The 23,451-nt window shown below is 44.4% G+C and overlaps 1 protein-coding gene across 3 annotated transcripts in view; it reads left to right on the forward strand.

Annotated features, from left to right (window-relative positions):
• The window catches only part of RELN (reelin), a 538,293-nt gene that overhangs the window by 52,984 nt on the left and 461,858 nt on the right, over positions 1-23,451 (forward strand). The gene's annotated exons all lie outside the window — the stretch shown is intronic.

Here is a 23,451-nt window from a genome sequence, read left to right on the forward strand (position 1 = left end):
ATACAAATTATATCATCTCTAAATCACAGTATAGGGGCCGATACTGTGGCATAGGGGTAAAGCCTCCCACCTGCAGTGCTGGCATCCCATATGGGTGCCGGTTCGAGTCCCGGCTGCTGTGTGACCTTCACCCAGCTCAGCAGGCAGACACTTACAAGTACAGTTTTAGACAGTTTTGGATCCTACTGTGATACACTCGTGAGGCTTGGCTCCCTCCTTTTTCCGTGTAACCTTTTATTTTAGTCAACCGTTTCCCACATTAATACCCATTCCTCATGAGAAACAAGCTTTCTAATGGCTGCATGTTAGAGCCTCAAGTGGTTAAATAAGAACTTACATGACTGCTCTTTGAATATTGGACATTTATGCTATTCCAGCTTTTCATTATCATAAACAGCATTGTAGTTTATACTGTTGAGTGTGAATCTCTGGCTGTGTCTTTGGTTACTTCCTTAGGATACTATTCTAGATTAGTAATTACTAAATCAAAGAGCATCAATATTTTAAAGCTCTTGATGCGGGTTGACAAATAACCCAGAACAGTTATGGCAATCTACAATGTTTATAAGTATCCACATTCGCATGTTGGGTTTCCATGCGTGTGTAAGGGGTGTGTGTGTGTGTGTGTGTGTGTGCTTTGTTTATCTGTCTTTTGGATGGACAAGAATTAGTATCTGACTACTGTTTGGAGTTTCTGACATTATTAGTGAAGTTAATGTGTTTTTATATATTTATTGGACACCAAATAGAGTTTTTTTAAGATTAATAAAATATTTCAAAGGCAGAGTAAGAGAGAGATCTTCATCCACTGGTTCACTCTTCAAATGGCTGCAACAGCCAGGGCTAGGTCAGGCTGGAGCCAGGAGTCAGGAACTCCATTCCAGTCTCCCACAAGGGCGGCAGAAGCCAAAGCACTTGGACCATCATCTACTGCTTTCTCGGGCACATTAGCAGAGCGCTGGTTTGGAAGTGAAGCAGCTGGCACTTGAACCAGCACTTGCATGATGGGATTTTGGTGTCTCAACTGGTGGCCTAACCTGCTGTGTCACAGGCCCACTGCACCTCCACCTAATGTTACTTTTCTATTCTTTATAAGATGGCAACATGTAACTACAAAATTACTCCTTACTTGTTTCCATCTTTGGGGGAGATAAAAGTTGAGAAGAATGTGATTTTAGCTCATAAAAATGTAGGAAACTGATGAAATGAGTTTTCCCTTCATGATCACTTTTTCAAAACAAACTATTTTAGAGGAAAATCCACATCCATTCCTGAAATCTGTTCTTCGATGTGCAGAAGACCTCAGCTCTTAACCTGTTAGTTTTATACTGTAGCCTTGCAATAAGAGACACTATATTCTTATGCAGTGACACACTTTTTTTTGAGCATCTCAATTTATTTCTATTGTTATATCTGAAAAGCAATTCATGCTGGAAAACTCTTTGAATATGCAAAACACAGCTTCATGTAATTCAGTTATGATTAGAAATCATCCCTATGTATGTTTCTTGTTGGTAGAATAAGACTGGACTTGGTTTGAAAAAGTTTCTCTCTTTTGAGAATTATAAATGTGAAATATAAGGAGCATTATAAATAGAATTAGACTGATACATATCAAAAGCTCTGTAGTTAGTGATTTGGTATGTGGAAAAGTTTTAATATTAAGGTTGTTTTTCAGATTTTAAAGGTATATTTGGTTCTTTAAATGATGTATATAAGACATAAAATGTGGGTAATTTAATGATTTCAGGAACTGGAGTTTGTCTAAATTAGCTTTTTCAGCAAGGCAGTGGAATTTTAATAAGGAATTCTTGAAATGAAGAGTCAGCAGGGATGACGTGGGGGCCTCTGATTCTCTCTGACCAGTGTGTCTCCATTACCATCAGTTATATCCATCCTGAGCCTGGCTATTGGGCAGGGCTCACCAGGGCTGGCCGATTGTGCTGTGTCAAATGTAATATGGAAAACAACCTGCAGTTCTGAGCCTATCAGCATGACGGTTGAACGTGGTTGCTTTAATCTCTGCGTTAGAATTCTGATCTCTAGATGTTGTGGACATTGAGCCATTCTTTCCCCTTTCAGAAATACATTTGCTGGGACATCTCTGTACCTCAAGTACCTGGGTGCTCACTTGGAGCTTTGCCTGATGTGATTCTTTGCTGTACATTTGGACGTCAACTAAATCCTTCTTTCCGGTCATTTTATAGATCACTATTAGCCACCACATAGGGGCATTGATGATTGTTACAGTTGGAAGGGACTTTGGGGATCAGATAGTCCAGCTCCACTGACTTCCAGGCCAGCAGTGCCTATGTGAAGTGACTGAGGGAAAGATAGTAGGAAGTCATGGTGAGCACACAAAACAAAGTGTAAACACCCTCTGAAGGCATCACGTTAAAAAGTTTATTCAGATACTCTGCTGTCCTCAGAAAACATGTCCCCCAGCCACAGCTTACCAATTTGCAATCTCTGTAATCTTTTAACTTTAACAGTAAATTGATCTTCCTGGGAAAGTCAGTGTGAGCATGGATCAGGGACCCAAGATTTCTGAATTCCAATGAACCGGTCAATTAGATATCTAGTTGAATGTCCGCTCTCACCAGACATTTCCATGTACTTATTTATGTTTTATGTCTGTACACATACAAAGGCAAATTTGAGGCTCATTACAATGCATATTCATATTAACATATTCATAAGGAGGATAAAATAAAGATATAAACATGTTTAAAACCACAGGGAAAGGGCTAAAAATCTTAGAAGAAGCTTGAGATGAAACATGGCACCCAGACTTAAAAAAGGAGGTAAACAAATGGAATGCATCCTATATCCAAAGAATAAAGAGAAGCTAGGGGGGAGTTTTAACCTGAGCGTGGAGTGTGCAAGGAGGGTCCCACAGTCGAGTCTACATTTTGGAGAGACCTCCCTGATTGCCGTGAGTGAAAGCTGCAAGACCATTAAGGAGACGCGGAAGCAGTTGATGTGGGCTCACTGACACTTAGAATGGGAGGGAGTGGACAGAATTCGTATGTGTTTAGGAGATAAAATTAGCAGTGCTGAGAATGGATGTGGCAGGGGCCACAAGGGAGGGGCGTGCTGGTTAAAGGGGATTCCAAGCCTTGGCTTTGCACCTGGTTGGGTGACTGTGCCATTCAGGAAGGTGGAAAACTCTGAGAACAAAGTTTCAAATTAGGGTTGGGGGAGTGGACTGACTTTGAGTTCTGCAAGGTAAGAGGCATAGTCTCATCCACTGATGTCTGTCAGCACCCAGGCGTGTAACAGGTACTCAGTAAATGCTCATTATGTGAATGGATCGTGCTCTCAGACTTAAGCAGACTGAGTTGGAATGTCTGAGATGTTCTGGTGATGCTGTCTGTGAGTATAAGGACTTACGGGGAGCTAAGCAGATGGCATCAGAGGTGGAGATCCTGCAGGAGAGGAGAAGGAGTGGAGAGGACCCAGGGCAGAGCTGCAAAGTGCATGAGCCTTTCAAGGTTGGGGAAAGGTCCAGGTGACACCTCGAGTTACGTGGAGGAAACGACAATTGCAGTTTGCAGAGTTAAAGGAAGAAATAGGAAGGTGGCACAGGGCAGTCAAGCAAGATGAGGGCTGGAAACCCCATTGGCTTGAGCAACACTGAGGTCATTAGCGCCTCTAGGGGGAGCTCTCCTGGTGGAGTGTTTGAGGTGGGAGCCGCCTGGGAATGACTGAAGGTTGAGTGGGAGAGGAGCACCAGAGGCAGTAGTTTTGGTGTGGCTGTTTGATCACCTGGAGGTCAGCTCAAGTCCCAGGCAGTTCAGGGAACTGGAATGTGCTTTACCTGAAGTACTCGGATGCTGAGAAACTTCAAGCGTGTTTCTGTGCCCGAGACACAGACACGTCACACCAGTGACTTCTCCAGCGGAGCCAGTGGGAGTGGACATGTGTGTAGTCTGTGCCTCAGCCGCTAGCTGTTCTGAAGTTTCAGCGTCAGGCGAAAACGTGGATTACAAGCTTTTCTGTGTGGGATTCCCTTCCTGGGATAGTTGCTTCCTCAAAGATTGTTCAGGAGCAGATGAGGTGAATGTTATTGTCATTGCCATCCTGAAGTCCCTTTATGCCTGGAGAATTCAGGGGGTGGGGAACACGGGCCCTGCGAGGCCTGAGTGGTCATTCGCTCTGGCGCTGCCAAGGACATCACTGATTCCCAATTCAGTGAATCGACAGTGGGCTGCTTTTAAGTTGATGCTTTCGCATGGCCCGTGAATGACGTTATGTCCCCACCCCTGCTGGATGAATGAGAATCCCAGAACAGTCAAGTGTCTTCTGCTGCCGCTGCCAGCCATTCGGCTTCCACCACCAGGTGGGATGCGAGGAGCGTGGGCTGCCAATCTGCGTGGTTGCCCAGCAACAGGAGGAGATGCTGTCACCTGTCTAGGTGTGGGCGCCATGGATCAGCTCAAGGTGCTTGATGAACATGGTGATTACATGGCTCCTCCCTGTGCCCCCTGGAAGCAGTTGTTCAGAATCTGGGAAGCTGGGCTGTCTTTGGAAGCTGAATTTGGAAGAGAAAGGAGGGATAGAGGATGTGATCATCTGGCTATGTAGATAAGTATTGAGAAACAGGATTTGGGTTTCTGGCTACGGCTTACGCTCTTGGCGAAGGATAAAGTGTATCTCACAAAGACCAGAAATAATGTGTCTGGCGTGTATGAATCCTACTGAATATGAGGGAAGATGGAGACAAATGTCCAATAATCTGAAAAACTTTTAAAAAATAGATTTTACAAGGAACACCAAGTGTGAAGTAGAAACAGCCATAGTGGAAAAGATACAGAGAGAATATGAAATTTTAATACAAGATTATAACTTATCTCCTTGCTCTTACTGAGATTTGAAACTGTCTTGCAAGGTGCGCCCTTTGGTGTCATCAGCAGTCCTGGAAAGTTTGGGACAAAGTCCACAGTGCAGTGTATGAATCAAAAAATAGGCAGGAGTGGAAACACTCCAGGAACAGGACCAACAAGCATTGGTTGTTTTTTTGTTTGTTTGTTTGTTTGTTTGTCATCAAGTGGAAAACCCTAGGTGTTACAGTGGAGGGACCCTTCCTTCCCCCGTGGCTCCCTCTTTTTATATAAAGCAAGTGACTAAAAAGCCTTGTCCTTGGGGGAATAATCAGTCTGCTTGGGGCCAGGTAGCCAGAAACCAGGGTTGTCTGGAAGTCAAGCTGCAGAACCTCTGGAAACCCTGGGGCACACAGAATGTCGCAGCCCCATGCAGGGAAGAAATCCCACATTCTACAGGAAGCCGAACTCGGACACATCCTCTCCTGCTGCGAGAGGGACTCAGCACCCAGCACCCAGGCAATGCTGGCTTGCGGACAGTTCTGCTTGTGGCTCCTCAGATGGCATAGAATGTGTGGTTGGAATACAGCACAGAAACAATGTATTTTGTTCAACCAAGACAGCTACTCCAATAGATATTTTCAGTGCCTCCCACATTTAGTCAGCTGATGGATCTCACTGATTAAGTTTTTTTTTTTTTTTTTTTTTTTTTTGACAGACAGTGGACAGTGAGAGAGAGAGACAGAGAGACAGAGAGAAAGGTCTTCCTTTGCCATTGGTTCACCCTCCAATGGCTGCCGCGGCCAGTGCGCTGCGGCCAGTGCACCGCGCTGATCCGAAGGCAGGAGCCAGGTACTTATCCTGGTCTCCCATGGGGTGCAGAGCCCAAGTACTCAGGCCATCCTCCACTGCACTCCCGGGCCATAGCAGAGAGCTGGCCTGGAAGAGGGGCAACTGGGACAGAATCCGGCGCCCCGACCGGGACTAAACCCAGTGTGCTGGTGCCGCTAGGTGGAGGATTAGCCTGTTGAGCTGCGGCGCCGGCCTCACTGATTAAGTTTTCAGGAGTTATGCGAGCCGGTTGTTATGCAGTAATTGTTAGAAATTTAATTACAGATGCACATTTTGCCCAGCAGTTAAGAAACTAGCATTGTGGTGCAGCAGATTAAGCCACCACTTGCTGCACCTGCATCCCCCGTGGGAGTGCTAGTTTGAGCTCTAGCTGCCCTGCACTTCTGATCCAGCTTCTTGCTGATGTGCCTGGGAAGACAGCAGATGAAGCTCAAGTGCTTGGATCCCAGCCACCCATGTGGGAGACCTGGATGGAGGTCCTGGCTCCTGGATTCAGCCTAGCCCAGCCCTGGCTGATGCAGGCATTTGGGAAGGGAATCAGGGGGTGGAAGATCGCTCCCTCTGTGTCCCCCTCTCTCTGCCAATCTGCCTTTCAAGTAAATCAATCTATCTTCTTTGAAAAAATGCCAGTTAAGATGTCCTGTATTTGAGTCCAAGTTCTTGCTCCTGATTCTAGGTTCCTGGGAGGACCATGGTAGGCAGCAGCCATAATGACTCAAGTATCTGGGTCCCTGACATCATGTAGGAGACCTCAATTGAGTTCTTGCCTGCTGCCCAGCCCCAGCCATTTCTGGCATTTGGGGAATGAACTAGCAAATAGGAGATCTCTGTCTGTCAATAGCTCTCTGGGTCTGGGTGTGTGTGTGTGTGTGTGTGTGTGTGTGAGTGCATGCATGCATGCACACACATGTACCCCTAAGAATAATTAAAACAAAAGTACTCTTGAATAAATTATATTAAAACACAAAGATAATCAGTGCCCGGAACTCATCACTTTCAAGGATGGCATCGTGTGCAGTAGGCATACTGCTGTGCCTCTCCTCCTGGGTCAGTAGCACTTGGAAGCTTAAAGTCAGCCAAGGCAGAAGTTTCCAATATTCATAAAATCCCTCAAGTGGAGGTGGAGCCCTTGGTCCCAGAGAGGCCGTTGCTGCTGCACACTTGCCTCACACCACTGCACTGGCCCCTGGAGTGCTGCCCCAGGTCATGGTGCTCCAGCACTCCTCCAACTGCTGCTGCCTGCGTGTCTGGGCCAGAGGACATTGTCTGGAAGCTCACTCTGCCCCTGTACATGCATGCTGTAGGCAGGACCTGGCTCCCCCAGGAGCAGCCCAGGATGGATAAATACCCCCAGCTCACTTGACCCTCACACGGGATAATTTTGAGGCGAGTGTTTGAAGTGTTTTACTCTCTTCCCCACAGTTGTTCTACAAGATGAAGTTCCACCTGCCCACTTTAGAATTTCCTATTCTCTCTCTCTCTCTTTTTTTTTTTTTTTTTTTTTTTTTTTTTTTTTTTTTAAGCTTGGGTCCCGTTCCTGTCTCACTTCTGTTGTTTCTCACTCTGTTCTTTCTACCTTGCCTCGGGGTCTACTGAAAATTAGGTAAAAGGGAGGAGACCAGTGCTTTCTGGGAGGTGGAAGCATGATGGGAGAACTCTGGGATAGGATTAAGGGCAGAGGCTGAAGTGTGAGATCCTGTGAGACTCTGTAGAAACCAGCCAGCCAGATGGCAGATGTGGATAATGATTTCCTAACAGCCATCGCAGAATTGGCCGAAAAGCAAGACGAGTAGTCATGAGGGACTTCGACTCTATTCACCTAAGTCTCGTGCGGCTGCTGGTAAAAGCAGAGGCTATCCACTTAGAAAACACTTGCTAATAGCCCATTAGAGGCTGTGCTCAGGGGTGGGCACATGCGGTGTTAAATAAGACATTGCCACTGGTTTCAAGGTGCCTGTAGCCTTGCGGGAGCTATCCAGTGTATACACAGATATTCCAAGGTAGAATGCAGTCAGCTCATGGGAGGGAGGTTGAGGGCTTGGATAGAGAGGACGCAGCCAGGAGAGGCGACAGCCAGATGGGAACCTTGAGTTGTTGGAAGAATTTCAACAGGAACAGTTGGAGAGGGATGCTGAGAACCAGGGCCTGAAGCTGGGAAAGCAATCCTTGTATGCCTGTTCTTGGCCACGTGAAGGTGTGCAGCACCGTGGAGCCAGAGGAGAGCCTGGAGAGGCAGGTTGTGGAGGCACGCATGGAATCCTGGGGAACTGTGGCTAGCTGGAGAGAGTGCTTAGGATACAGAGCAACTAGGTGGGCACATGGGGTCTGATCCCCTGGCCAGCAGCTTCGGAGGAGTTTTTATAAACTCAACAGGGTCTTTACACAATCGATCTTAATATCTATTGTAATTTTTTGAGGTGAGGGATAAAGGGAGAGAGGAGAGAGAGAGAGAGAGAGAGAGAGAGAACTGATCAGCTTTGATTTCAAAAGGTGCTGGCCTTGTGGCATAGTGGGTAAAGCCACTGCCTGTGACACCTGCATCCCATATGGGCACTGGTTCATGTCCCAGCTGCTCCACTTCTGATCCAGCTCTCTGCTAATGGCCTGGGAAAGCAGTGGAAGATGGCTCAAGTGCTTGGACCCCTGTTACCCACATGGGAGACCCAGAAGAAGCTCCTGGCTCCTGGCTTCAGCCTGGTTCACCCCTGGCCATTGCAGCTATCTGGGGAGTGAACCAGCAGATGGAAGATTTCTCTCTCTGTGTCTCCCTCTCTTTCTCTGGAACTTTGACTTTCAAATATGTAAATATCTTTTTTTAAAAGGACAGAGAGACTAGATTTTTAACATTCTCATCACATACTCACACACAAGTTGGTGAGTGATGGATATGTTAATTAGCCCGACTGAATCCTTCTTTAATGTATACATAAACCAAAACATCACATTGTACTCTATAAATAGATATAATTATTGTTTGTCAATTAAGAATCTTTTTTTAAAAAAAGACAGGAAGAGAGACACACAACTGAGGACATAAGAAAGAGTGCTTTTAGGAAGCCCAAATGCATAACAAACTGAAATGTGGAGGGAATAGACACTGCTTGGTATAACAGGCTGAACGTGGTCCCCTAACCCTCCCCCCCCCCCCCGATTTCTCCTGTTGAAGCCGTAATCCCAGCACCTTTGAATGTGACTGTATTTAGAGATAAAGTCTTCAGGTGGCCTAATCTGCTGTGACTGATGTCCTTATAAGAGGAAGAGATTTGGACACAGACATACACGCACATAGACAAAAAGCACAGCCAGGGTGCAGAGAGAAAGCAGCCGAGGAGCGAGGCTGTGGAAGAAAGGAAATTTAGGACCTTTGATCTTAGATCTCTAGCTTCCAGCAGCATGAGACAATACACTGGTGGTGCTGCAGACATCCTGTCTGTGCTGCTTCGCTATATGGCAGCTCCAGCAAGCTAGTACTGTCGGTGTGAGGTGAGCAAAGAACCGGGCTGTGGCTTGGGGCGGATGTTGCAGTGAGTCCATTTTCCTCAAGTTCTGTGTCTTCCGGCTCATCTGTGGGCTAACATTTACCTGTAACCCCAAAATCGATACAAACTCTGATGCACAGAGCAGTGAAAAACTCGAGTTGCCAGGTGTGCTTCTCCGAAGCCGAGGCCAGACGCTTTCCTTGGTGGGTCAGCTGTCAGAACATAAACAGGTGTTCTTTTCTCAGTAATCACGCCATGTTTTTGTTTTTCCACAAAAGTGGTCCCATAGTGTAAGGCTGCAATGCCAAAGACTGTCAAGTGCCTGACAGAGAAGATATTAGTGTCAGATTAGCTTTGGTTAGTCCTGGGCTGTGCTGCTGCTGGTTAAGCTTGAGTTCAATGTTAGTAAATCAACAATACTCATATATATATTAAACAAGGTGTCTTTAAAAAGAAACACACTAGAACAAAGTTACGTATTGGTCAACTGATGAAAATTGATCAGCTGGAAAAAAACCAGAAGCTTGCAGGAACCTAACCTTACATATGCCCCAGAGTGATTGTTTAGTGCTAATTCAGTGTCCGTGATGACCTGGTAGCACACAGCTGCTGCACACAATGGCAATGCATTGCATGATGTCGGAGGATTGGGGGAAGTCTACACTTTCAACTTCTGTTCTTACCTTCTCCATCAAGGTTACACCAAGGGAAAAATGTAGAACACAAGGACCCTTAGAGAAGAACTGAAGCTCCAGGTAGGTAGTGAGCTTACCTAAACTGTGGTAGTGAGCACAGTTCTGCAGCTGTGGTGTAGACGATTTTCCACATGGTCGCTGAGTGCTAGTCCACTGTTTGATGAAGAGCAGAGAACTACGATGGGGATTCCGGCATCCACAGACTGTTTATCTTGGTGTTGGTTCCGTACTAAATTCTAGCAATTCCCATGACCCAGTAGCCATCAGAGGAGAGAGGAAACTCCAGCGAGCTTCCCCGCAGCAGTGTGTGTCAACCTTATCCCCTCACTTCCAACTATTTTCGTTTCGTTTTTTGATGTTGAAATCATACTAGATATAACCCTGGCTAAACACTCCTTAACAATAACCTGCCAAATTCAGGAAATGTTTAGCTCCTTTTCTCTACTACGAATTCACGGTCAGAATAACCATCGGCCCAGGTTGCAGAGAACAGGGCTCTGCCACTGTCCTCTGGAGCCCACCCTCGATCTGCTGCAGCCTGGGCCACCCATCCTCTTCCTGTGTTTGTGTCAGGCCTCATCAGTCTGAGAAAATTTACTGACACACAAGAAGTCTCCTAAGATTGGAGGTCCCGTTGCAGCCTCATCTTGTTAAACATCATTTGAAGAGGAGGAGAGAAGGATGGTGTAATAAAAGGCCAAATGCCTATTTACTGTGGTGGAATTCTTAATAGGGTCTCAATTCAATTCAGCTGCGATTTTTAGCCCACCTGGATAGCCTGTATTTGAAATTCTGTTCCCCGGGAGCTATCAGTCTGGTGTTCTTTGTATCATGACACATGAGTTAAACATTGAGTCTTGGGGGTGACACTGATTGCCCAGAGTCAGAATCCCTGGGGACCAGGAATCCGAATTTTTCAAACTTCATAGGTGAGAGGAAGTTTTAGTTATAAAAGTAAAAGGACATTTGGGAGAATTTGGTTGACCAGCGGTCCTATGAAATCTCTCCCTCTTTTTCACTCTGCCATTCAAATAAATAAGCACATCATTCAGAGAACCCATTATTTAAAAATAGTAATTGTAATGCTCAGGTTGGCACTTATTACAAAATGAGTCCCTCTGTGTTGACTAGATAGTTCAACTGACATTTTAAATTCTGTTTGGAACGGTGGTTTAAGCATGTCTGTATACAAATACTTGCAAGCAAAACATATGACTTTGTCATCAACAAGTCAAAACCAAGTGTGTGCCAAGGCTAGTTTAAGATTTGCTGAGAAATCTGGTACCAGGAGCGGAGGATTCGCACAGCTGCAGTGCATACTCAGTCCTTTGTAAAAAACCTTTCCTGGGCCCAATCTGTAGATAAGTGATCACTTAACTTTGTCCTGTCCTCCTGGGGCTTAAGACATTTCCTGAAGATTATTCACACCTGGAGCTTCTCTTATCGTCATCATCGGGAAAATTGTCTTACAGCTAAATTCAAAATGCAAATTTAGACTTAACTGCCAGAGATTTTGTTGCTTTAAGAAGGATTGAAAGACTCACGGTACTAAGTGCCATGTTGTAGAATAAAAAGTGCAGCATTTCCCATCTTCCCCATAGGGGAAATATTACGTATATACAATTTGCCATTACACATGTTAGCTGTGCCTGTGGAGTTGGCCAAATACCTCTGTCAATGGAAATGCCACTTAAATGACATTCTTAGAGAGTGATTAGCCTAAAATTTTAGCAAAGCATTCAATTGTGTATGAGAAGAACAATTAGCTGAGCATTTCTGCCCTACCATTTAATTAACATTGTTTTGTGAGTTTCAAGGTTAGAGGTAGCACTTTTGGATTTAGTGAATTGGATTTTGAGACATGGAATCAAGATTCTGCTGAAAAAGGACATGCAAACTTATTCAAGTGTTATTTTTATAAGCACACAGATGGTTCACCATTATATTCCTAGAGCCGAGAGTAGCACTTTATAAATATTTATTTAATAAGTTAGTTGAGCCTTACACATGTACAAAATAAGTGAGAATTTTTTGTCTTACCTAAATTAGTTACTAGATAGTTTTATAGCTTGTTTAATCTTATGTGTAATATATTCAGTATGTAGTTAAAAATGAATTATATTGCCAGCGCCGCTGCTCACTAGGCTAATCCTCCGCCTTGCGGCGCCGGCATACCAGGTTCTAGTCCCGGTCGGGGCGCCGGATTCTGTCCCGGTTGCCCCTCTTCCAGGCCAGCTCTTTGCTGTGGCCAGGGAGTGCAGTGGAGGATGGCCCAAGTGCTTGGGCCTTGCACCCTATGGTACCTGGCTGCTGCCATCGAATCAGTGCAGTGCGCCAGCCGCAGTGCGCTGGCCACTGCGGCCATTGTAGGGTGAATCAACGGCAAAAGGAAGACCTTTCTCTCTCTCTCTCTCTCACTGTCCACTCTGCCTGTCAAAAATAAATAAATAAATAAATAAAAGAATTATATTTTGATTTTCGGTTGTTGCTTGTAATTAGTTTAAGTATACTGAAAGGAACATACAAAAGTACCAAAAAGGCATACTATGGAAAACCATATTAAAACTTGTAATGTGTTTAAAACGATACTGAATTTCACTATGTCTCATAGGAATTCTAGTAGTTACTAATACTGGCCTAGCCACTTTACTTCACAAATGTAGCAGGTATGTGACCTGCATGTGAGTACCAGCAGTGTCACCGTTGCCATGTTATTGAACAACCCTAGAGTCTCTGCAACTGTGAAGATACTTCAAACGTGTAGGGGTGGCACCGTGGCACAGTGGGTTAATCCTCCACCTGCGGCACTGGCATCCCATATGGGCGCCGGTTCTGGTCCCGGATGCTCTTCTTCCAGTCCAGCTCTCTGCCTGGGAAAGCAGTGGAACATGGTCCAGGTGTTTGAGCCCCTGCACCTGCATGGGAGACTGGAAAGAGGCTCCTGGCTCCTGGCTTCGGATTGGCAAAGCTCTGGCCCTTGCAACCATTTGGGGAGTGGGCCAACAAAGGGAGGACCTTTCTGTCTGTCTCTGTCATTGTCTGTAACTCTACCGCTCAAATAAATAAATAAAATCTTAAAAAAAAAAAAAAACCCACAACATTTGTAATGGAATGTTGGACTAGAATCCAAAGCATATATTTGTATTTTGAGCCACTTGGCACTGTTGGATTTGCTCTGTGATCTGTGACATGGGTTTAAGTTTTCTTTAGTTACCTTCATTCAAAACCACATTTTGGGGGGATGAGGGAGGCATTTCATGTGAACAAGAAAAAAAATCCAAGCAAACATAATAGAAACCGAATAAAGACTGGCTATTTTGGTTGTGTAGAAGCTTAAACACCTGAGTATATTGGGGTAAAAGTCACACGTGCATTTACTCTCTAGACATCTTGGTATTTTTTTGTAACATATTTACAAATACAAGCTTATGAGAGTTACTAGGCTTATTTTTCTCAACCTAGAAAACCTTAGTTAACATCCATGTCTCAAAAGAAGAACACTCTTAGAATGTCAGATAAAAGGTTGGGGTAAATAAGTGTTCCACAATGATTTCTTTTAAGGCTATTTTTCTCTGCTTAAATTTTACCAAGTTTTAATGAGTTGTAGACATGATCATCTTTTCTTTAAAAAAGACAAGAAACAAAAGGGTAAAAACTGCTGAAGACCCGAACACTGCATTCCTATTCACATGACGTTAATAATTTATGGAGTGCAGGACCAACAATATGAAATTTTCATGTGTGAGTATCATCCGGCCTCGAATAAATGTAACGCATGACAAACAAGGTCAGAGACAAATCACAAAGACCATTCTTGGCTGCGCTTCTCTAAATAATAATAATGAAATGCCATTAAGAAAAAAACACTTTAATCTAAGAAACTAAATGATATCATCACTGTTTATATGAAAACAATTTTTTTTAAAGTTCAGAATTAAGTTGTAAAAGCCAAAAGTGGGTGATGGAAAGAAAATCCTTCCAGCCGTCAGTGCAGTTGGGACTAGAGAGAGGGTGGAACACTGCACAATTACGTTTTTTCTTCTTAAATTCAAGATCACTGGTTAAGGAATTTGTGTTTGGGATCCACTGAACCATCTCTGGGAGATTTCAGAAAGATTATTTGAGACCTCATTCCAAGTGAGAGGTCTAAGGATAGTCTAACTATTGAATTTCACCTGAACGAGATACGTGAGATTTCACCCCAAGGTTCACATTTTCAGAAGTACTGAGGGAGTGTGTGTGTGTGTGTGTGTGTGTGTGTAGGGGGAAGGGGGTTGGGAACTGAGGCATAATGAAACAGGAAGAAAAGGCAAGGTGGATACACAGAGGAAGAGGAAGATTTATATTCACCAAATGCTGTCATTTGAACCTCCATAGGGCTTAATTTTAAAATAATAAATTCACAAGCACATTTGACTGTTCCCGTTTTATCTCCTAAGCAGAACTCAAAGGAGGGAAAATCTCAGATCTCCTTTTATTACGGGTGGTGCCGGCAGATAAGACCTAGACACGACGTGTGGCTCATCTAAATCTCTGGCTCTGTAATAAATATATTGTAATGGGGCTCTGCGGAGTTGCTGGATCCCTGCCCCAGCCAGCGGAGGGAATACCTCAGCCCCTGGGAAGCGTCTGAATCTATCCTTCAATTTCCCATAGGATGTGCCTTCTGCACCTGCCACACTTCCTGGATCCTGCTTGGTGGAGGGGAAGGTAGAGGCCTTTGCTCTCTGGGCTCCCTCTGCCCTCAGAAGTGAGCTGGCCATGGGCTCTTTGACCTTTGGTTTTGATGTTCAGCTCCGTTCTCAACATCACACTGCATTTAGTCCTCCCTGGGGTCCATTCCCCTGCTTCCACTGACCCCTCAAGGAACAGCTCAGATGTGTATAGAATGAGAAAGAAGAGTAATAGTAATAATAACCAGAACAAATGGCTGTGATAATAACTGGTGCAAGCATGCATCAGGACAGCCTGCTGGGTGCATGGCAGGAGACTCCCCATGTACTGGAGCTCAGGTGCTCCACTGCCCCACTGCTTTCCAAGTGAGGACTGAGCCTCTGTCACCCTGCAGGCTGCTTATTTACTGCAGGGCCATGCAGGATGGGGAGCACAGCTTCCATGTCTTCGAGCCACCTTTCACGTGCCGGTTCAGTCGTGTTACCTTACCCACCCACGCCGTTTGTCTCTGCTTTCTTGTGGGTAAAAGAATATAATAATAGCACTTATCTCAAAGGCTTAGTGAAAAGATGACATCATAACCATGGCAGGCTTATGAGAGGATTTGGCATTTAGTGCTTAAGTATTGTTTCACTGTTAAGCCCAAGTTGGTAAAGAGTCCTTAGAGATGACCCAGGCCATCAGGTAATGAAGACTTGTGGACGTGGGAAACAGTGACTGTGGTGCTGTTAACATGGCTTCTCCAGAGATGGATGGATGGGAGTCTTTGCCCGGTGGGCAGGCAGGGCCATCCTCATCATGCCCCTCATCATCAGCTGTAGAAACAAATAGATCAGGCAGGAATGATCTCTCTCTGCTCATCACATAAGGCTGGCCCAAGTCCATTAGTTTCTGGTGTAATGATTTAAGCTCCGTGTGTCCAGTTCATGACCACAGGTTCATGCCTCCACTCCATGTGTGTGTACCTCCACTCATTTCTTCTACATACCTGCATGGTTCTTTCTTGCTTTGCTGCTGTTGACTTGGGAATGTTTTAGTTCAAATGCCTGACTCAATATCTGAAAACTGCCCAAAGCCATGGCACAATGGAATTAATATAGGCACTGAGAATTATTTGGAGGTCATGTTCTCCCAGAGGTTTTGAACGGAAATTGTGATGTATTTTGCAATGGTCTCTCTATAGCACCCAGAGTTAGCGGTGCTTTAACTAAAGAAGAATCTGTAATTGAACACGCGGTGTTGATATGATTTTCCAGCAAAGAAGCTCGGTTTATTTCATTTTCTGAGCAATACGTTTGTTCCTCAGGCTATTTAATCTGTCCTGTATTCAAAAGGCAAATGAGTTTCTGTTCATAAGGCAAAATGTGATGAGTTTTTAAGATATTGATAATATTGGATTCTGCTGGTGTTTCTCATCTTTAAAATATATAAAATTAAGAGATGAGAACTCTGTAACTGATGCACCATCACCAACACGTAAATACAAACATCCTCTGATGTTTGTCATGGACAAAAGACGGAGGCATCACTTCAAATATGATCGCTTTCTTGTTTTTGCACATAGGAAAGGCCTTTTGTATCAGGTAGTGATAGCATACACTTGAGCTGATCACAATTTAATGGACCATAGAGCGGTTGTAGGCCAGAAGGTTTAGGAGCAAATGCAAACAGCATTAACTGTCTAAATTTATTTTCTTCCAGACTTTGATCTTGTAGTGATTTTCTGCAAGAATGGTATTAGGGTCTTGTTGGGAACATCTAATGGAAGCTATTATAGATGATAACTGACTCTGTAATTAGTCATTTCAAGACACAGGCGCTCTCTGAGCCGCTGATAAGAATTGAATTGTGTCCTACATCATGTTTTCATTGTGCTGCCACAATCCACAAATCCATATGCATGGTCTCCCGGTGCTAAGCTCATTGCCAGTTCCGCACAGATGGGGAGGAGATAGGCATACCCTCTCAGCCTCTCCTCACTCCTTATTTCTTATTTGAGGGAATGGTGCAGTCAACTTCAGAGTATGGTAACGGCATAAGGTATCTTGGTGACAAAAATTATCCACAGATTAGTCTCATCTGCAGAGAAACGGTGTGGGTGTATTCACGCACAAAGTATAGGAAAGAAAGAAAGACTGTTAGGCTCTCATAGAAACTCAACTGACATTTCCTCAGACATTTCTGATTTCTGATTCATTTATACTGCACTATAGTATGCTCGTCTATACCAGAAAGAAACATTGCATTTTTTTATTGTTTTGCTCCAGGGGAAAAATATTTGATTTTTTGTACATCCGTCTGAAAACCACTAGGCTTTTCCTGTGGAAAGAACTTAGTTTTCACAATTTTTGTGACACTGGCCACATTAATTTGTTCCTCCGTGCTGATTTATGTTGTCACAGATGTTTCTGTGTGATTGGATGTGGTCAGATCAGACTGCATGAGAGAGAGGGTAGTTGAGCCTCCAGCTAAAGAATGAGGGTGATTTTAGCAGAAGGTTACTGTGGACATCACTCTAGGCGAGAGCTCCTTCCAGAGAGAATCCAGCAGGCAGGGGAGTAGAGAACATGGTCTGTTCTTTTTTTTTTTTTTTTTTTTTTTTTTTTTGATATGGTTTAACCATTTCAAACAGTATTTACTGCCAACTTGGGGAAACTGGACTGGAGAGATTGGTCATGGTGACAACCCGAGGGTCTGGGAAACCACCTTGAAGACTTAGGGTTTTCATCCACAAACCATGGCACAACAGAGATATTTGTCGAACAAGAAATGTTGTGATCTGATAAGACATATTTGCTGTCTGGTTATAGATATAATAGATAATAATAAAATGCATGCCTTTGGTTTTCTTCCCTTAAATGTACTGGAAAGCTCAAAATTCTATTTGTAATCCATAAGGTTGATATTTTGTTCTATGATTAAAGTAGCTATCTCTATTTATAAGATTTTAATGAGAAAACATGGAAGAGATAGAAATTGACCCCAAGATGGGGTGGGGAGTCTCCTGGGGAATAATTTTACAAATTTTACTGTGAAAATTCGTGAAAGCATAAATAGAAATAGATCAAATGGCAGAATGAATTGTTAAGTAGGTTTTTACCTGTTTAAAGTTCACAAATTATGATTTATTGATTTTTACATAAACTTTTTGTGTCTAAAATGGGTAACTGGTAGGTCCTTTGCAATAGTGGCAATATGTCTGAATTTTGAATAGCTAGAACTGATAGGATGTCAGAGTTTATAAATATAAACCCTTTTGTCAATGATATTTAGTTCTAAATATCATTTTGCCTTTTAGTTAATAAAACAAAATTACAGCCCTGATGCCTTTCCTGGCTTGTGGAAGGTATTCAGTGTTTCTGTCTACATACCAATTACCTATCTCGGTTAGTTCATGAGGTGTGAATACATTACGTACATTCTAGTGCATTGCATTATATTTTTAAATATTTATTTATTTGAAAGAGTCACAGAGAAAGAGCAAGTGGGAGAGACAGATCTTCCATCTGTTGCTTCACTCTCCAGATGGCCCCAAGGCCACAGCTGGGGCAGGCCCAGGCCAGGAACTTCATCCACTATGTGGGTGGCAGGGACCCAAATGCCTGAGCTGTTGTCTGCTGCTTTCCCAGGGCATTAGCAGGGGGCTGGATCGGAAGTGGAACAGCTTGGGACACAAAGTGCTGCCCATGTACGATGCTGGCATCATAGGTGGCAGCTTTATCTGCTATACCACAATGCCAGCCCTCCATTATTTCTTATTATTTGAATTAGTTTGCTCATTATAAATGAATTTATAATAAAATTTTCACCCCAATTTTTTGATACAGTATTTTTCTTACATGAAATTTAAAAGACTAGTATGAGGGAACTTCAAAATGTTTATGGAAAATGATGCAAAAATATTTTGAGATCTACACATACTTGTCTTCAAAAAGTCCATGAAACTGCATATTATTAAAAAAAACTATGCAGGTTTCAAATTTTTATGCACCAAAATAAACTCACCTTTTAACTTCATTTTTCCATATTTTGAAATCCCCATGTACAACAAATATCTGTATACTTGCTGCCTAGACTTAGCAATTGTTAAATTTTATGATAATCTTCTTTAAATGAGAATTATAGTAACAATGATTAGAGCATTTGGCTGATAATCTTGGGAAGAGCATGGAGATTTTGTTTGCTCACTGGGTTTAGTAAGTACTGGTTAACACGTGTGGCTCAGCAGTTGTCTTGTGAAAGGTAGTTCAGATAGAAAATTTTCATGTAATTTTTCCTCATCCTTATAGACTTGAATTTCTCTTTGAACTGTAACTTCTACTTATGCATATATATTTCATATATATATATATATTTTTTGACAGGCAGAGTGGATAGTGAGAGAGAGAGACAGAGAGAAAGGTCTTCCTTTTGCCGTTGGTTCACCCTCCAATGGCCGCCGCGGCTGGTGCGCTGCGACCGACGCACCGCGCTGATCCGAAGCCAGGAGCCAGGTGCTTCTCCTGGTCTCCCATGGGGTGCAGGGCCCAAGCACTTGGGCCATCCTCCACTGCACTCCCGGGCCACAGCAGAGAGCTGGCCTGGAAGAGGGGCAACCGGGACAGAATCCAGCGCCCTGACCAGGACTAGAACCCGGTGTGCCGGCGCCGCTAGGTGGAGGATTAGCCTATTGAGCCACGGCGCCGGCCTATTTCATATATTTTTAAAAGTCACATTTTAAAACGGCAGTAGTTTTCGGATATTTTGAACTATGTAGTTTGGAACCATACCATTCTGAATAAGAATTATTCAGATAATTTTTATTCTTATTCTTATATTCTAGTAAGAATTAGAAAATAACCCCACAAATCCGTAGTGGGAATTAAGACTGTGTATGTTAGTTGGTAACTGATTACAGTGATTGTTAGTTATCTGTTTACTTGAGGGGGAGAGGGAGAAAGAGACTGATCTTCTGTTTGCTGGTTGTAATGGAAGACCGCGCAAATGTCTGCAGCAGTCAGGGTGAGGCCAGCTCAAAGCCAGGAGCGGGGGCCTCAGTCTGGCTGTGCCCTGTAGGTGGCAGGGGCCCAGTTACTGAGCCGTCACCTGCTGCCTCCTGGGGTGTGCCATGGCAGAAAGCCGGAATCCAGAGCAGAGCTGGGACTCTAACGCAGGCACTCCAGTGGGGAGTGGGCACCCCTAGCAGCGACCTAACAGCTGTCCCAAACATCGCCCCAGGATTGCATATTTTACATTATGCAAATGGATGTATTGATAGCTGTACACTCTCTTGACTCATGTACAGTTTGCTTATTTACTTAAAGATTTAAAGATTTATTTATTTACTTGAAAGTCAGAGTTACACAGAGAGAGAGGAGAGAGATAGAGACAGAGAGGTCTTCCATCCGCTGGTTCACTCCTCAATTGGCCACAATGGCCGGAGCTGCGCCGATCCGAAGCCAGGAGCCAGGAGCTTCTTCCTGGTCTCCCATGCGGGTGCAGGGGCCCAAGGACATGGACCATCCTCCACTGCCCTCCTGGGCCACAGCAGAGAGCTAGATCAGAAGTGGAGCAGCCAGGACTTAACTGGTGCCCACATGAGATGCTGGCACTGCAGGAGGCAGCTTTAACCGCTATGCCACAGCGCAGGCCCCCAGTTTGCTTATTTAAATAGTAGATTACACTTATCTCTGTCTTCCTTAGTTTCATCAATGGGCTTATATTATGGTAATGAGAGCTTGAAGTATTCCTTCTAGTTCATGTGTGCATTAAAATAATTTCACTTCCCCAAGTGAGGGCTTTGATTTTTTTCAGTCGTAATCATATTAGTGCTGTGTCTAGTAAACTTCTTTAATTGATCACAAGTTACTTTTCAGCCTTCAAACTTGTAGATAATTTCAGTTGTCTGGAAGGGAGCAGGTTGCAGATTTAAGTGACGAGCTAAGACTGGAGAAGCCAAAATAGAGCTTGAGGGATGAGTCCCAGGGAAACTAGGGAAAAGACAGGTCAGCGCACAAGGGAAGGGAAAGAGCCAGTGCACATTTGAATCAGATGCTGCTTTCTGGAAAAGAATCACCGAGGCAATAGGAGGCAAGGGGAGGGGAGAAGTCTCAAGTGAAAACCAGACCCATGAAGTCTGGGGACACAGAATTACACAGCTCACAGTAGCTGTGGAGCACCTCGGTGGGGTGCATTGGATGCATTGTACCTGGGATTGTTGTTGTTTTTTAATTGTGACAGGTTATCCAGAGGCTGCAGTACAGGCCAGTGGGAGCATGGAGTGAAAGGGACAGGGTGGGTGGAGAGAAGGCTCTGAGGGCGCTAGTTCCGATGCCCATGGGCTAACTGCATGCTCTGGTCAGCAGAAGCAGGGGGCTGCAGACATCCCGAGACGTCCTGTCGGGGGGGACCCAAGCAGTGGCTGATGTTTTTAGAAACACAGAAATGGGGCCCCTTGTCTTGCTGAGTCCAGGGGAGCCTGGTGCTCAGGAGGCCGTGTGCTAAATCTCACCAGAGCCTGGCCAACACTTCTTCTTTCTTAGGAAAAGAGACTGATTGCCAGTTCACATACGGATTACACGTCACATCTGTTTAAGAAAGGAAAACAGGAGCTTATTCTGCAGTGTCCAGACAGAAGCATTTTTTCCAAGGCCAATGCCCATTTGTTTCCCCCTAAGAAATACTCAGCATTTCTGACTGTAGCAAGCAGAGGAACAGATTATCATCTGGGGAGATTTTTCTTTAGATGACTTCTGTAAACACACAACATGTGACAACCTGTGTAGGCACATCGCCCTGCCTTTGTCAGATGTCTTGAACTTGCCTTTAAGTCAGTTGCTGTCTGCATTGATCCATCTTGCCCTCTGCAGAACATGGTGCCTATTTAAATAGCCAACTTTTCTTTGTTTTTCTTTTTTTTTTTTTTTTTCTCCATTTGGATTTTCCAAATAGGATTCATCTGGTAAACACACTGCTCCCCTGGAGAGGAGCTGAAAATAGCCAACTTCACATTGCTTTTGAATGACTGAGTGATAATTTGTTAATAACTCACTAACTGCTTATTGAGCATGGAAAAGTATCTGGAATTATTCTAGGCACTTGAGATAGGTCAGTGAGCAAAGCATTGAAGTTACAGCGGTGGTGATTGCCTTGTTTGGACTGGGGCTGATGGCACATGTAAGGGTGGCCAGGACACAGTGGTCAGCGATCAGGAAGTCACTTTGTTCTAAACCCCACTTGGTGGGAACACAGAAGCCATTGAAGCACTTTCTGATTTTAGTCAAGATTAACTCAACTGACTCAAAAGAAGGAGGCATCAGAAAATCAGCTCTGTAAGTCTGGGTATGGAAACTGTGATGGGGATATATTTCTGTGGATGGTGATGTTTCGATTTAGATGATGTGGTTGCCCCAAGAGCCCCCAGCCGACAGGTAGCAGATGAGGGTCCCACCCTCGAGCTATGTCCACTGTGCCCTGTGCCCTGGGATCAGTCAGCTCCCCACAACCTCTGGTTCGCCTTCTCTCTCTCTCTCTCTCTCTTTTTTTTTTTTTTTTTTTTTTTTGGACAGGCAGAGTGGACAGTGAGAGAGAGAGACAGAGAGAAAGGTCTTCCTTTGCCGTTGGTTCACCCTCCGATGGCCGCTGTGGCCGGCGCACCGCACTAGTCCAAAGCCAGGAGCCAGGTGCTTCTCCTGGTCTCCCATGGGGTGCAGGGCCCAAGCACTTGGGCCATCCTCCACTGCACTCCCGGGCCACAGCAGAGAGCTGGAGTGGAAGAGGGGCAACCGGGACAGAATCTGGTGCCCTGACCGGGACTAGAACCCAGTGTGCTGGCGCCGCAAGGCGGAGAATTAGCCTAGTGAGCTGCAGCACCGACCTCGCCTTCTGTCTTATAACAGTGATTTCTGCTCCTTCCCTTTTCTTTAAGTACTCTTCATGCATATGGGTAATCTGGGAGAATTATTAACCAAGGGTTAATAATGTCCCCCCTGCCCCAGCTGTTTCTTACTTTGTCACTTGGGGTCTGAGGTTAACAGAGAAAAACCAAGTGAGAATCATGTGACCAGCTTCAATGTTTTTTTTTTTTTTTAAGATTTTTATTTTAGTTATTTGAAAGAGTTACAGAGAGAGGTAGAAATAGAGACAGGAGAGGTCTTCCATCCGCTGGTTCACTCCCCAGATGGCCACAATGGCCGGAGCTGCACTGATCTGAAGCCAGGAGCCAGGAGCTTCCTCCAGGCCTCCCACATGGGTGCAGGGGCCTAAGGGCTTGGGCCATCTTCTACTGCTTTCCCAGGTCATAGCAGAGAACTGGATAGGAAGAGGAGCAGCCAGGACTAGAACCGGTGCCGATATGGGATGCCGGTGCTTTAGGCCAGGGCTTTAACTCACTGTGCCACAGCGCTGGCCCCACCAGCTTCACTGTTTTCAGATGATACCAGAAGGTTCTGTTCGAGGCTCTTAATCACTTTGTGCTATAAACTCATCATTTGTATGTGGGGATAGGAGTAGCCCTCCCTTCACAGATTCACTTTGACATTGAAATGACGTCAGACCTGTAAACTATTTAGCTCAGTGCCTAGCTGGAAAGTTTACATGTGGTTTATATGCCTATTATTTTTCATTAAGGATGAGAAGGCGATTTATTCCAATGCCCAATGCCATTTGGGATAGCAGGATGTCAGACTGTTCTGTTGACAGAGGTGTCTTGTTTTATGCTTTGTAACATGTGTGTTTCAGGCCGTTTAGCTCTCCTCATTGGAGTTCCTAGAGGTTCACTGAAACATTTTCATCAAAGTTAATGGGACTGTAGCCACTCTCCTTGTTGTCCCCACCCATGATGACAGCCTTGTACTGGCATGACCAAAATCATGTCCCCCCACCCTCCCCCCATCCCAGCTGCTTCTTACAAATGGAATTCTCTTGATTTTATAAGATCTGTGAAGGAGA

Source organism: Oryctolagus cuniculus, chromosome 3, assembly GCF_964237555.1.
Source record: "Oryctolagus cuniculus chromosome 3, mOryCun1.1, whole genome shotgun sequence".
In the NCBI taxonomy this organism is placed as follows: domain Eukaryota; kingdom Metazoa; phylum Chordata; class Mammalia; order Lagomorpha; family Leporidae; genus Oryctolagus; species Oryctolagus cuniculus.